General features: G+C 37.6%; 1 non-coding gene across 1 annotated transcript; it reads left to right on the top strand.

Moving 5' to 3' along the window:
• Positions 1 to 7,440: 7,440 nt before the first annotated feature.
• Positions 7,441 to 7,604, top strand: LOC135270352 (U1 spliceosomal RNA). Its single transcript, XR_010338507.1, has one exon. It is a non-coding gene; the product is annotated as a U1 spliceosomal RNA (small nuclear RNA).
• Positions 7,605 to 9,765: the final 2,161 nt, after the last annotated feature.

The raw sequence follows: 9,765 nt of genomic DNA, 5'->3' as shown, positions 1-9,765 counted from the left end.
CACATGCTTTGGCCTCCCAAAGTGCTGAGATTACAGGTGTGAGCCACAGCACCCAGAATTATTTTTGAATTGTAAGAATTCTTAACATATTCTGGATACAGGCCCCTTATTAGTGGCATAATTTGCAAAAATTGTCTTCCATTATGTGAGTTGTTACCTTACTTTCTTGGTGGTTTTGTTTGCAGCACAAATTTTAAATTTTAATTTAATCCAATTTACTCATTTAAAAAAACTGCTTGTGGTTTTGATGTCTTATCTAAGAAATCATTGCCTAACCTATAAAGATTTACTATATATTTTCTTCCAAGAGTTTTGTAGTTTTACCTCTTACATTTAGGTCTTTAACCCATGTTGAGTTCATTTTTGTGTATGGTGTGAGACAGTGGGAGCTGTGTCATTTTTATGTCCTAGCTTTGAGAACCATATAGTATCATTTCCACTCTGATCTATTAGTTGTGGTAATTACAAGTCCTGCCCAAATTTAAGTGGAGAAAACATAGAGCCCACCTCTTGTGGGGAGAATATATGTCAAGAGTAAGTGAGATGGAGATAATCTGTAGCACTACTTATACATTTATGTTTCTTAATATTTAGAGATATTTTAAGTGAAATATCCACAGACATTTGAGTTCTGACTGTTCTCCTCACAATTTGACATTTACTCAAGAAATACCAAGTTAGGATCATAATGCCTATCTTTTAGAGTTGCAGTTATGATCAAATTAAGACAATATATATGAAAATCCCTAGTACAGTATAAGTTACAGAGATAGCAATGGGCAAGGTATTTTGATATGGCTTGGCTGTGTCCCCACCCAAATCTCATCTTGAATTGTAGTATGTCATGGGAGGGACCCAGTGGGAGGAAATTGAATCATGGAGGCAGTTACCCTTATGCTGTTCTCGTGGAAGTGTGTGAGTTCTCGTGAGATTTGATGGTTTTATAAGGGGATTTCCTCCCTTTGCTCAGCAATTCTCCTTCCTGCTGCCATGTGAAGAAGAATGTGTTTGCTTCCCCTTCTATCATGATTCACTATTGTAATTTTCCCAAGACCTCCCAGCCCTGTGGAACTAAGAGTCAATTAAACCAATTTCCTTTATAAATTACCTAGTTTTGGGTATGTCTTTATAGCAATATGAGAAAAGACTAAAACGTATATGAACCAGCAATTCACAGAAGATGAAAATTAAATGGCTCTTAAGCATATTAAAAGATACTCATCCTCACTCATAGTAATATAAATTTAAGCTAAAATTACACTGAGATACAGCTTCTCACATACTGGCAAAAATTTAAGAGGTTGACAACATAGTCTATTGGCAAGACTTTGGAAGGACAGGGTCTTCTATATGTGACTGGTGGGAATTGCTGGCATACTTACTACGAAAGGGAATAATGCAAAATTATATCTGCATTTACCTTTTGACCTACCCATCCCACTTCTTTTTCTTTTTTTTTTTTAAGCTGAGATAATTCTCATTACAGCATATGCCCACTTCCTTTTGACCTACTCATCCCACTTCTAAGAATGTATCTGATATAGTTTGCCTGTATTCCCACCCAAATCTCATCTTGAATCATATCTCCCACAATTTCCATGTGTTGTGGAATAGACCCAGTGGTAGGTAATTGAATCGTGGGGGTGGATCTTTCCCATGCTGTTCTCATGGTAGTTAATAAGTCTCACAAGATTTGATGGTTCTTATAAAGGAGAGTTTCCCTGCCCAAGTTTCTCTTCTCTTGTCTGCCACCATGTGAGATGTGCCTTTCACCTTCCACCATGATTGTGAGGCCTCCCAGCCATGTGGAACTGTGAACCCATTAAACTTCTCTTCTTTGTAAATTGCCCAGTCTCATGTATGTCTTTATTAGCAGTATGGAAACAGACTAGTATTCTCTCCAAAAGATGCACTGGCAAAAACCACAAACTCACTTATGTATATGTATGTGTTATTATGCAGTATTATTCACACCAATAGCACAAGATTGACAACAACCAAAATGTCCATGAATGGGAGACTGGCTGAGTAAACCATGAGATACTATGGAACAAGACAGATTCCCAATACGTTGATCTGGAGAGAGATTCAGAATATAGTGCTAAGTGAAAAAAAAAAAAGATGTAGAACAATATATTGTAACTTTGTGTGAGAAAGCAAAAGAAATAGGAATGCACATGCATATTTAATTATATTTTCTTAAAAACATAGGGATAAACCAGGCATTTAAAAAACAAAAGTTACATACAGAAAACTGAAACTAGACTCCTTCCTTACACTTTATACAAAAATTAACTCAAGAGGTTTAAAGACTTAAATGTAAAACCCAAAACCATAAAAACCCTAGAAGAAAACATAGGCAATACCATTCAGGACACAGACATGGGCGAAGACTTCATAATGAAAACAAATTACAATAAAAGCCAAAGTTAACAAATGGGATCTAACTAAACTAAAGAGCTTCTGCACAGCAAAAAAAACCTATCTTCAGAGTGAACAGGCAACCTACAGAATGAGAGAACATTTTTGAAATCTACCCACCTGACAAAGGTCTAATATCCAGAATTTACAAGGAACTTAAACAAATTCACAAGAAAAAAAGTAATAGCCCTATCAAAAGTAGGCCAAAGATATGAACAGATACTTATCAAAAGAAAGCATTCACATGGCCAACAAACATGAAAAAAAGCTCGACATCACTGATCATTAAAATGCAAATCAAAACCGCAATGCAGTGTCATCTCACGCCAGTCAGAATGGTGATTATTAAAAAGTTAAGAAACAATAGATGCTGGTGAGCTGGTGGAGAAATAGGAACACTTTTACATTGTTGGTGGGAATGTAAATTAGTTTGATCATTGTGGAAGACAGTGTGGCAATTCCTTGAGGATCTAAAACTAGAAATAGCATTTGACCCAGCAACCCCATTACTGGGTATATACCCAAAGGAATATAAATAATTATAGTATAAAGACACATGCACACATATATTATTGCAACACTATTTACAATAGCAAAGTCATGGAACCAACCCAAATGCTCATCAATGATAGATTGGATAAAGAAAATGTGGTACATATGCACTATAGAATACTACACAGCCATAAAAAGAAATGAGATCATGTCCTTTGCGGGGACATGGATGAAGCTGGAAGCCATCATCCTTAGCAAACTAACACAGGAACAGGAAACCAAACACTGCATGTTCTCACTCATAAGTGGGAGGTGAACAATAAGAACACATTGACACAGGGAGGGGAGCAACCCACACCAGGACCTTTTGGGGTTGGGGGGCAAGGGGACAGAACTTATAGGATGAGTCATTCAATGCAACAAACCACCAGGGCACATGTATACCTATATAACAAACCTGTGCATTCTACACATGTATCCCAGAATTTAAAGTGCAATAAAATAAAAAATAACAAATAAAGATTACTTACTAAGAAGAGAGAGGAAAGGGGTAGAAGGGAAAGTGATAAAAATTGAACTCCGAATAGATTTTGTTATAATGATATCATTGTTATGTAAGAAAATGTCCATAGTTTTTGGAGATGGATAATGAAGTATAGTGAGGAAAACTGACAGGAGGTTTAGACTTGTTATTTCCCTAAAAAAAGGGGGCAGAATGGGTTGGGCAGGATGGATTGATGCAAGTATGGCAGAATATTGATAATTATCTGGATGCTATTTATATTGAGCTCTATATACTACTCTCTCTCATTTTACCTATGTTGAAAATTTTTAATATTTAACAATAATCTGTGATATAATTTTAAAATGCTAAAAAACTTATTTAAAAACTTTTGACAGTTTTTACCTGCATACAGCCCAAGCTCTGTATCCATATGAATGCACAACATTCTATCGGTTCTGCTTTTCTGGAGAACGCTGCCCAATATAAGGATTATCATCTGCCCTTGAAGACATGCTGCCATCACCCCTCTGTCACGGGGCAGTGAGTGAAGGAAACAAACTCTCTGTTTAATTTGTGATGGACAGAAAGGAGAATAGAGAAAATAATGTACATTTGTTGCTAAGTGTTGCTACTCAGCATCTTTAGACCCAGCCTCAGACCCATACCCTCAGGGTCCTGGAAGGATGCCACCAACCCAGCTACGGCTCCACCACTTTCTGAGTGCCACTTTATCACTTACAAAAGAGAACATCTTGAGCACTTCACCCATCTTGAATTTGAAATTGCACCTCCGATGAAGCAGGTTGCATGGCTATTGCTCTAGTCCTTATTTTCTGTTCCAAGATCAGCATCTTTCAAAGCTGACAGAACGAGCAAGAGTACAAATATCCACTTCATTCAGGAGAAACTCCTTCTACTATCCAAAGAAGTGTTATCATAAAGAATGGCCCATGAAAGTACAATCTCATCAGTTCAATATTTCAGCATCAGCACAACTGAATTATTAACTCAAATCCTCTGTAGACATCAACAGTTTAGTTCAGTCCAGTCTAGTTCCATTTTTTTTCTATTCTCTCTTTCAGTTTCAAGTAAAGTTTAGGACCTTATATTTTGGTACATTTTTCAGATTTCCAGATTTCTTGGAGTAAAGACACACTCATATTTCCATAAGAACAAAAAATAAAGCTGTTCAAATTCAATCAAAGAAAAGAATAATTTTTCCTAAATAAGCAAAAATTCTTCAGACAAGTACTGCCAAAACATACATCAAATTTACATAATCAGAAAACTGAGCTACTTCATGCAAAACATCTGCTTTCAGGTTGTTTCCATTTTGTCTAAGAACAATGGATGTGCCTTGGAGACACATTGATATGGATATAGACGTTTATTTATAATAAAAATCTTCAAGTGGTTTTCTCAAAATCAAGATCTTTCTCAAAGACAAAACAAGCCTTCATATTTTTAAAAAACTTCTTTAAACTAGAAAAGTACACATATTTGACTTCTATTTATGAAAGTTTAAAAAAAACTCTTGGGACTTAAAATATTCTTCAGTAAACGAATGACTGGATGAGTTGAATTGAATTAACTGAAATTTTATTGAATATCAGTTATATACAAGGCACTGAACCAGGTGATTGGTACATTAATGGAAAAAGAAAAACAAGCATGCTACTTGCCCTCCTGGAACAACAGCCTAGTGGAGAATATAGGCAACAAACAAATGAACACTTAAAGCAAATTGCGATAAGCAAAATGAATGAACTGAACTTGATGCTATGATAGAGAATAAAGAGATACGGGAGGGGATGATATCTTCTTTCAATAAGGTGTCAGGGAGGGCCTCTCTAAGATCCTGCCTTTTAAAACAAGATTGAAAATTGAGATGGAGTTAGATATGTTAAGCAAGGGGAGGCACGTTTTTTGAGGCCCTCCCCCTCCAGTGTGCATAAAACTGAAGGAAGATATTTAAAGATGAGAGAAGAGAGGAAAAACTGGGTTAACTCATGTAGGACACTATAAAGGGTCTAGATTCTACGTTGAGTGCAACAGGGGAGCCAGACAGGATTTTAAATAGGGCAGAGATGAGGCTTGGCAGATATGATTAAATTTACAATTCCAAAAAATTACTCTGTCTACTATGTGGAGCATGGATAGGAAGGATGCAATGGATAGAGGCCAAGAGGCCAGTTAGGAGGCTCTCTCAGGTGAGAGATGGGGGTCAGTTCATGTCAGAGATGCAGATGACTTGGCCTAGGATGGTGGTTTGGAGATTTGATCTGTAGGTGGAACTAGATGTGAGGGGTAAGAAAGAGATAAAAATCCAGAGCTGTTTGCTGCTCCTGTCTTCAGGGCACTGATGTAAAAGCTTCTCTCTCTGAACTTATGTCCTCTTGGCCTTAGATTCAATGACACTCAGAATATGATGAAGTGCATATCTTAAAATCTGCAATTCCCCTAGAAGCTAACCAGAAAATGCATTTGGTTTCCTTAACCATTATACATCATAACATTTATCCCAACTAGGCAGTAGTTTTAAGTCTTGCCTGCTGGCACAAAGGTCTATTCATTTTCATAGTTTGAAACACTTGGCCTTCTATGAGAACAAGGTCGATGACCAATGTATTATATGTTGGATTAAATAAGAGAAATTAAATATTCTCAAAGTTGGCAAATCAACCCTTTGATAATGGTTTCAGAACTTGGGAATAGCCAAAAAGTCATTAAAAGCCAGATATAATAAAAATTCTACTTAAAGGCATGATGTGGCCATAAAGTAGTGAGTGATTTTCTTTCATGGCTCATAAACTGACTGAAAAGGCAATTCCTAGAGAGGGTTATTGTCTCCTTAGACTCTTGAATCCACACATCAAGCTGAATGTGCTCATTTATTGAGCATTTACAATACTTATGGTACTATCTGAGCACTGAAGATATAAAGTCGGCAAGATACGGCCCTTGAGAAGAGTAAGATGACTCCTCCTATATGATGCATTCATACCAATCTATACTTTCTCTGTTAAAGCATATATCTGACTTTATTATAATTTCTTGTTGCTCTGTCTTGCATTAAACAAACTGGTGTGTTCTGTGAAAGAAGAGACGTGTATTTTTTGTTCCTCATTGTATCCCTTGCCTCTAGCAGTGCCTGGTATGTGGTAGATAGAGTGGACATTTGCCTTTGTCTACCCATCCTTTCTCCCACTTCTTTGCTAAAAAACCTTCTTCTCAGTGAAGCACCCACTCTATATGATTTGATTGGCTCTGATTCATCTGCCTTGCAAAACAGTTGCTCACATCAGTTCTCCCTGGAACAGTACAGTCAGAGCTTTAAAGGGAAAGCTCTTTCCTTTGGGTTACACAAGATTCATTTGAATAGGCTACTGGCAGCCATTATGCCAGCCACATGGATGCTATTGGTGTCCCACTCAGATCTCCTTCACCAGGAAGATAAGCACAACACTCTCCCATACCAAAGGACTCAGCTCTTGACTGACGGAAAGCAGGTGCAAAAGAAAGGCAGACCCCTTTGCCTCAAGGTGGGATAAACTCTGCGTATAGTTTATGCTCCAGATCTCCCCATGGGAAAAGGTTGAAGCTAGTCTCCAGATGAGATTGCATCATTGCTTAGCTTTCTTTCCTTGCACTATCCTATTTCCCTCATGCACCTTTTCCTGAAAGTGTTCCTTTAATAAATCATTGTCATAAGAATCCCTCTCTCAGGCTCTATTTCTAGGGAACTTAACCTAATCAGCCTGAGATTTCATCATGTTTTTCCTTACACTTTTTAGTTAGGTGAGTGAGTTTGTTTACGCTACTGGAATTTTAGTTTCTGTTATTTGCATCTTAGAGTCCTGACATGCAGCAGAATTCTATAAATATTTATTGAATAAGTATATTAATTTATAAATAAAGTAGAATGGAAAAATAGGTGAGATTGAAAACATGGTGAGCTGGTTTGTTTAAGCTATTTGGATTGGGTTTCTGTCCTTTGCATCTTAAAGAGTTCTGACATTCTCATACTTACCTGGCAGGGGAGATACCATGATCACGATGATGGTTTTTCCAGGGCAAGGCTTATCCATTGCACTCCGGATGTGCTGACCCCTGCAATTTCCCCAAATGTGGGAAACTCGACTGCATAATTTGTGGTTGTGGGGAACTGTGTTCATGCTTTCCCCTGATTTAAAAAAAAAAAAAAGAAAAAAAGAAAATTTTTTAAAGAGTTCTGGCATTCAGCAGGCATTCTATAAATATTTGCTGAATAAGTACATTGAATTATAAATAGAGTGAAATGAAAATATAGATGAGGATGTAATGAATTCCATCTAGTGTTTTAAGGAGAAATGATAATTTACATTTGTTTGAGCCCACATTTATTTATAAGTATAAATAGTAGATCAGCAGGAGGATGAGTAGTGGGGACATTCTAGGCCAAAGGAATCTTTGTAAGAACAAAGGTTTGGCAATGTTAAAGTACATGGTGTTTGAGAAAAAATTGAGTTGTTCTACATGGGTGGAGTGAAGAGGTTTTAAAAAAAAGCTATTTTGTTGAATCAGCAAGTCTATGTGATTGTATAGGACAAAACGTAAACCATCACTGGCATGTATTACCAGGTTGTGAACTAATGCTGACAGGTGGGCTCTTAAAGAAGGTACAAGATGTACCGATAACACAGATGTATTTGAGATGCAATGGCAAGGAGGTTGCAGTCATTGTAATCAAGCTGTGGCGGTTAGTCATGGTCACAGGCAATCAGGGTAAAGATCTGCTGAGGCTTATTGATTCTGAGGGGTGTTGCTTGGAGCAACACCCCCATGGGAGCTCAGCATACACAGTCTCAGCAGTCTCCTTTTTATTTATTTGTTTTTGAGTTGGAGTCTTGCTCTGTCATCTAGGCTGGAGTGCAGTGGCATGATCTTGGCTCACTGCAACCTCTGCCTCCCAGGTTCAAGTGATTCTTGTGCCTCAGCCTCCCAAGTAGCTGGGATTACACGTGCATGCCATCACACCTGGCTAATTTTCGTATTTTTAGTGGAGACGATGTTTCACCGTGTTGGCCAGGCAGGTCTCAAACTCCTGACCTTAAGTGATCCACCCGTCTCAGACTCCCAAAGTGCTGGGATTACAGGCATGAGCTACCGTGTCCAGCCTCCCATCAGTCTCCTTTATGTCAGTTTGTCCTGATCTGCTTCACCTGGGTAATGCAAGAGCTTGCCTGTCTGGGGTAAACTAAATCTATTCTGGTTATGTTAAGCCATCAACAAAGTCATTGGTTATTTGTAAAAAAGCAGTATTTATCCAGCATTATCCATATTGATTTCTCATAATAATGCTAACTCCCACAATGTATAATATTAACCTATATTTATATAGCCAGATGCTTTCATGTGAATTATTCCATTTAGTTTTCACAACCACTCAACAAAGATCAAAGTTTAAACTTTGCCAAAGTAACCAGCCTTTGAACCATGTCTTCTCTCTTCAAGTTCATGCCTCTTTCTATTACCTGGGAGTAGCCTCACAGTGGTCCCTATGGCCACTCAGAAAATATTTGCTAAGATGAGCTGAAACAGCAACATTAATTGTTGGTTCTTGTTTCTCTGTGCTCCTCAAAATAATGACCTTCTTTATCAGACACTTGCCCCACACCCGAAGTGCCAAGTTTCCTTGATAGTAAGCCCTCTTTCTCAGCTGCCTCTCTTGCTGGAAGAACCTGACCTTTATCCTAAATGCCTATTGATTTTGCCATTTGGGCATTTTCTAGGAATTTCAAATTTAACATGTCTAAATAGAATTCTTGAAGACTTTTTTAATTTTTATTTTTGCCTACATATTCTCATCTTCTCTGACTCTTCATCATTTCAGCAAATTGTGCTACTATGCAGTGAGTTATTAAAGCCAGAAACTTGAATGTAAACCAGTTAATTCACTTCCAAAGTATATAGAGAGTCTATTCACATATATTGATTTATTTTTCTTTCTTTTTTCTTTTTAAATTTGAGATAGTGTCTCACTATGTTGCCAAAGCTGGTCTCAAACTCCTGTGTTCAAGTGATCTCCCTACTTCAGCCTTCGAGTAACTGAGACAACAGGCATGTGTCACCGTGTCTGGCTCTCTCCATTTATTTCCACTAGTGTCAGTGTAGTCAAAGACACCCTCCTTTAATTTTGGCAGCTGGAGTAACCTCCTAATTAGACTTCCTGATTCTGCTTTTATTTACCCTATGTGCTAAATCCATTCTACACACACTGGCCAGAGTGAGCTTTTAAAATTGTAAATGAGATTACAACCATCTTTGGTTTAAAATCATTTAATGGTTTTCCACTGGACTTTGGGTAA

The sequence above is a fragment of the Aotus nancymaae genome, unplaced genomic scaffold, assembly GCF_030222135.1.
Source record: "Aotus nancymaae isolate 86718 unplaced genomic scaffold, 86718_ANA_hifiasm-v0.15.2.pri h1tg000059l, whole genome shotgun sequence".
Classification (NCBI taxonomy): domain Eukaryota; kingdom Metazoa; phylum Chordata; class Mammalia; order Primates; family Aotidae; genus Aotus; species Aotus nancymaae.
This window is presented reverse-complemented; position numbering and strand designations above follow the sequence as displayed.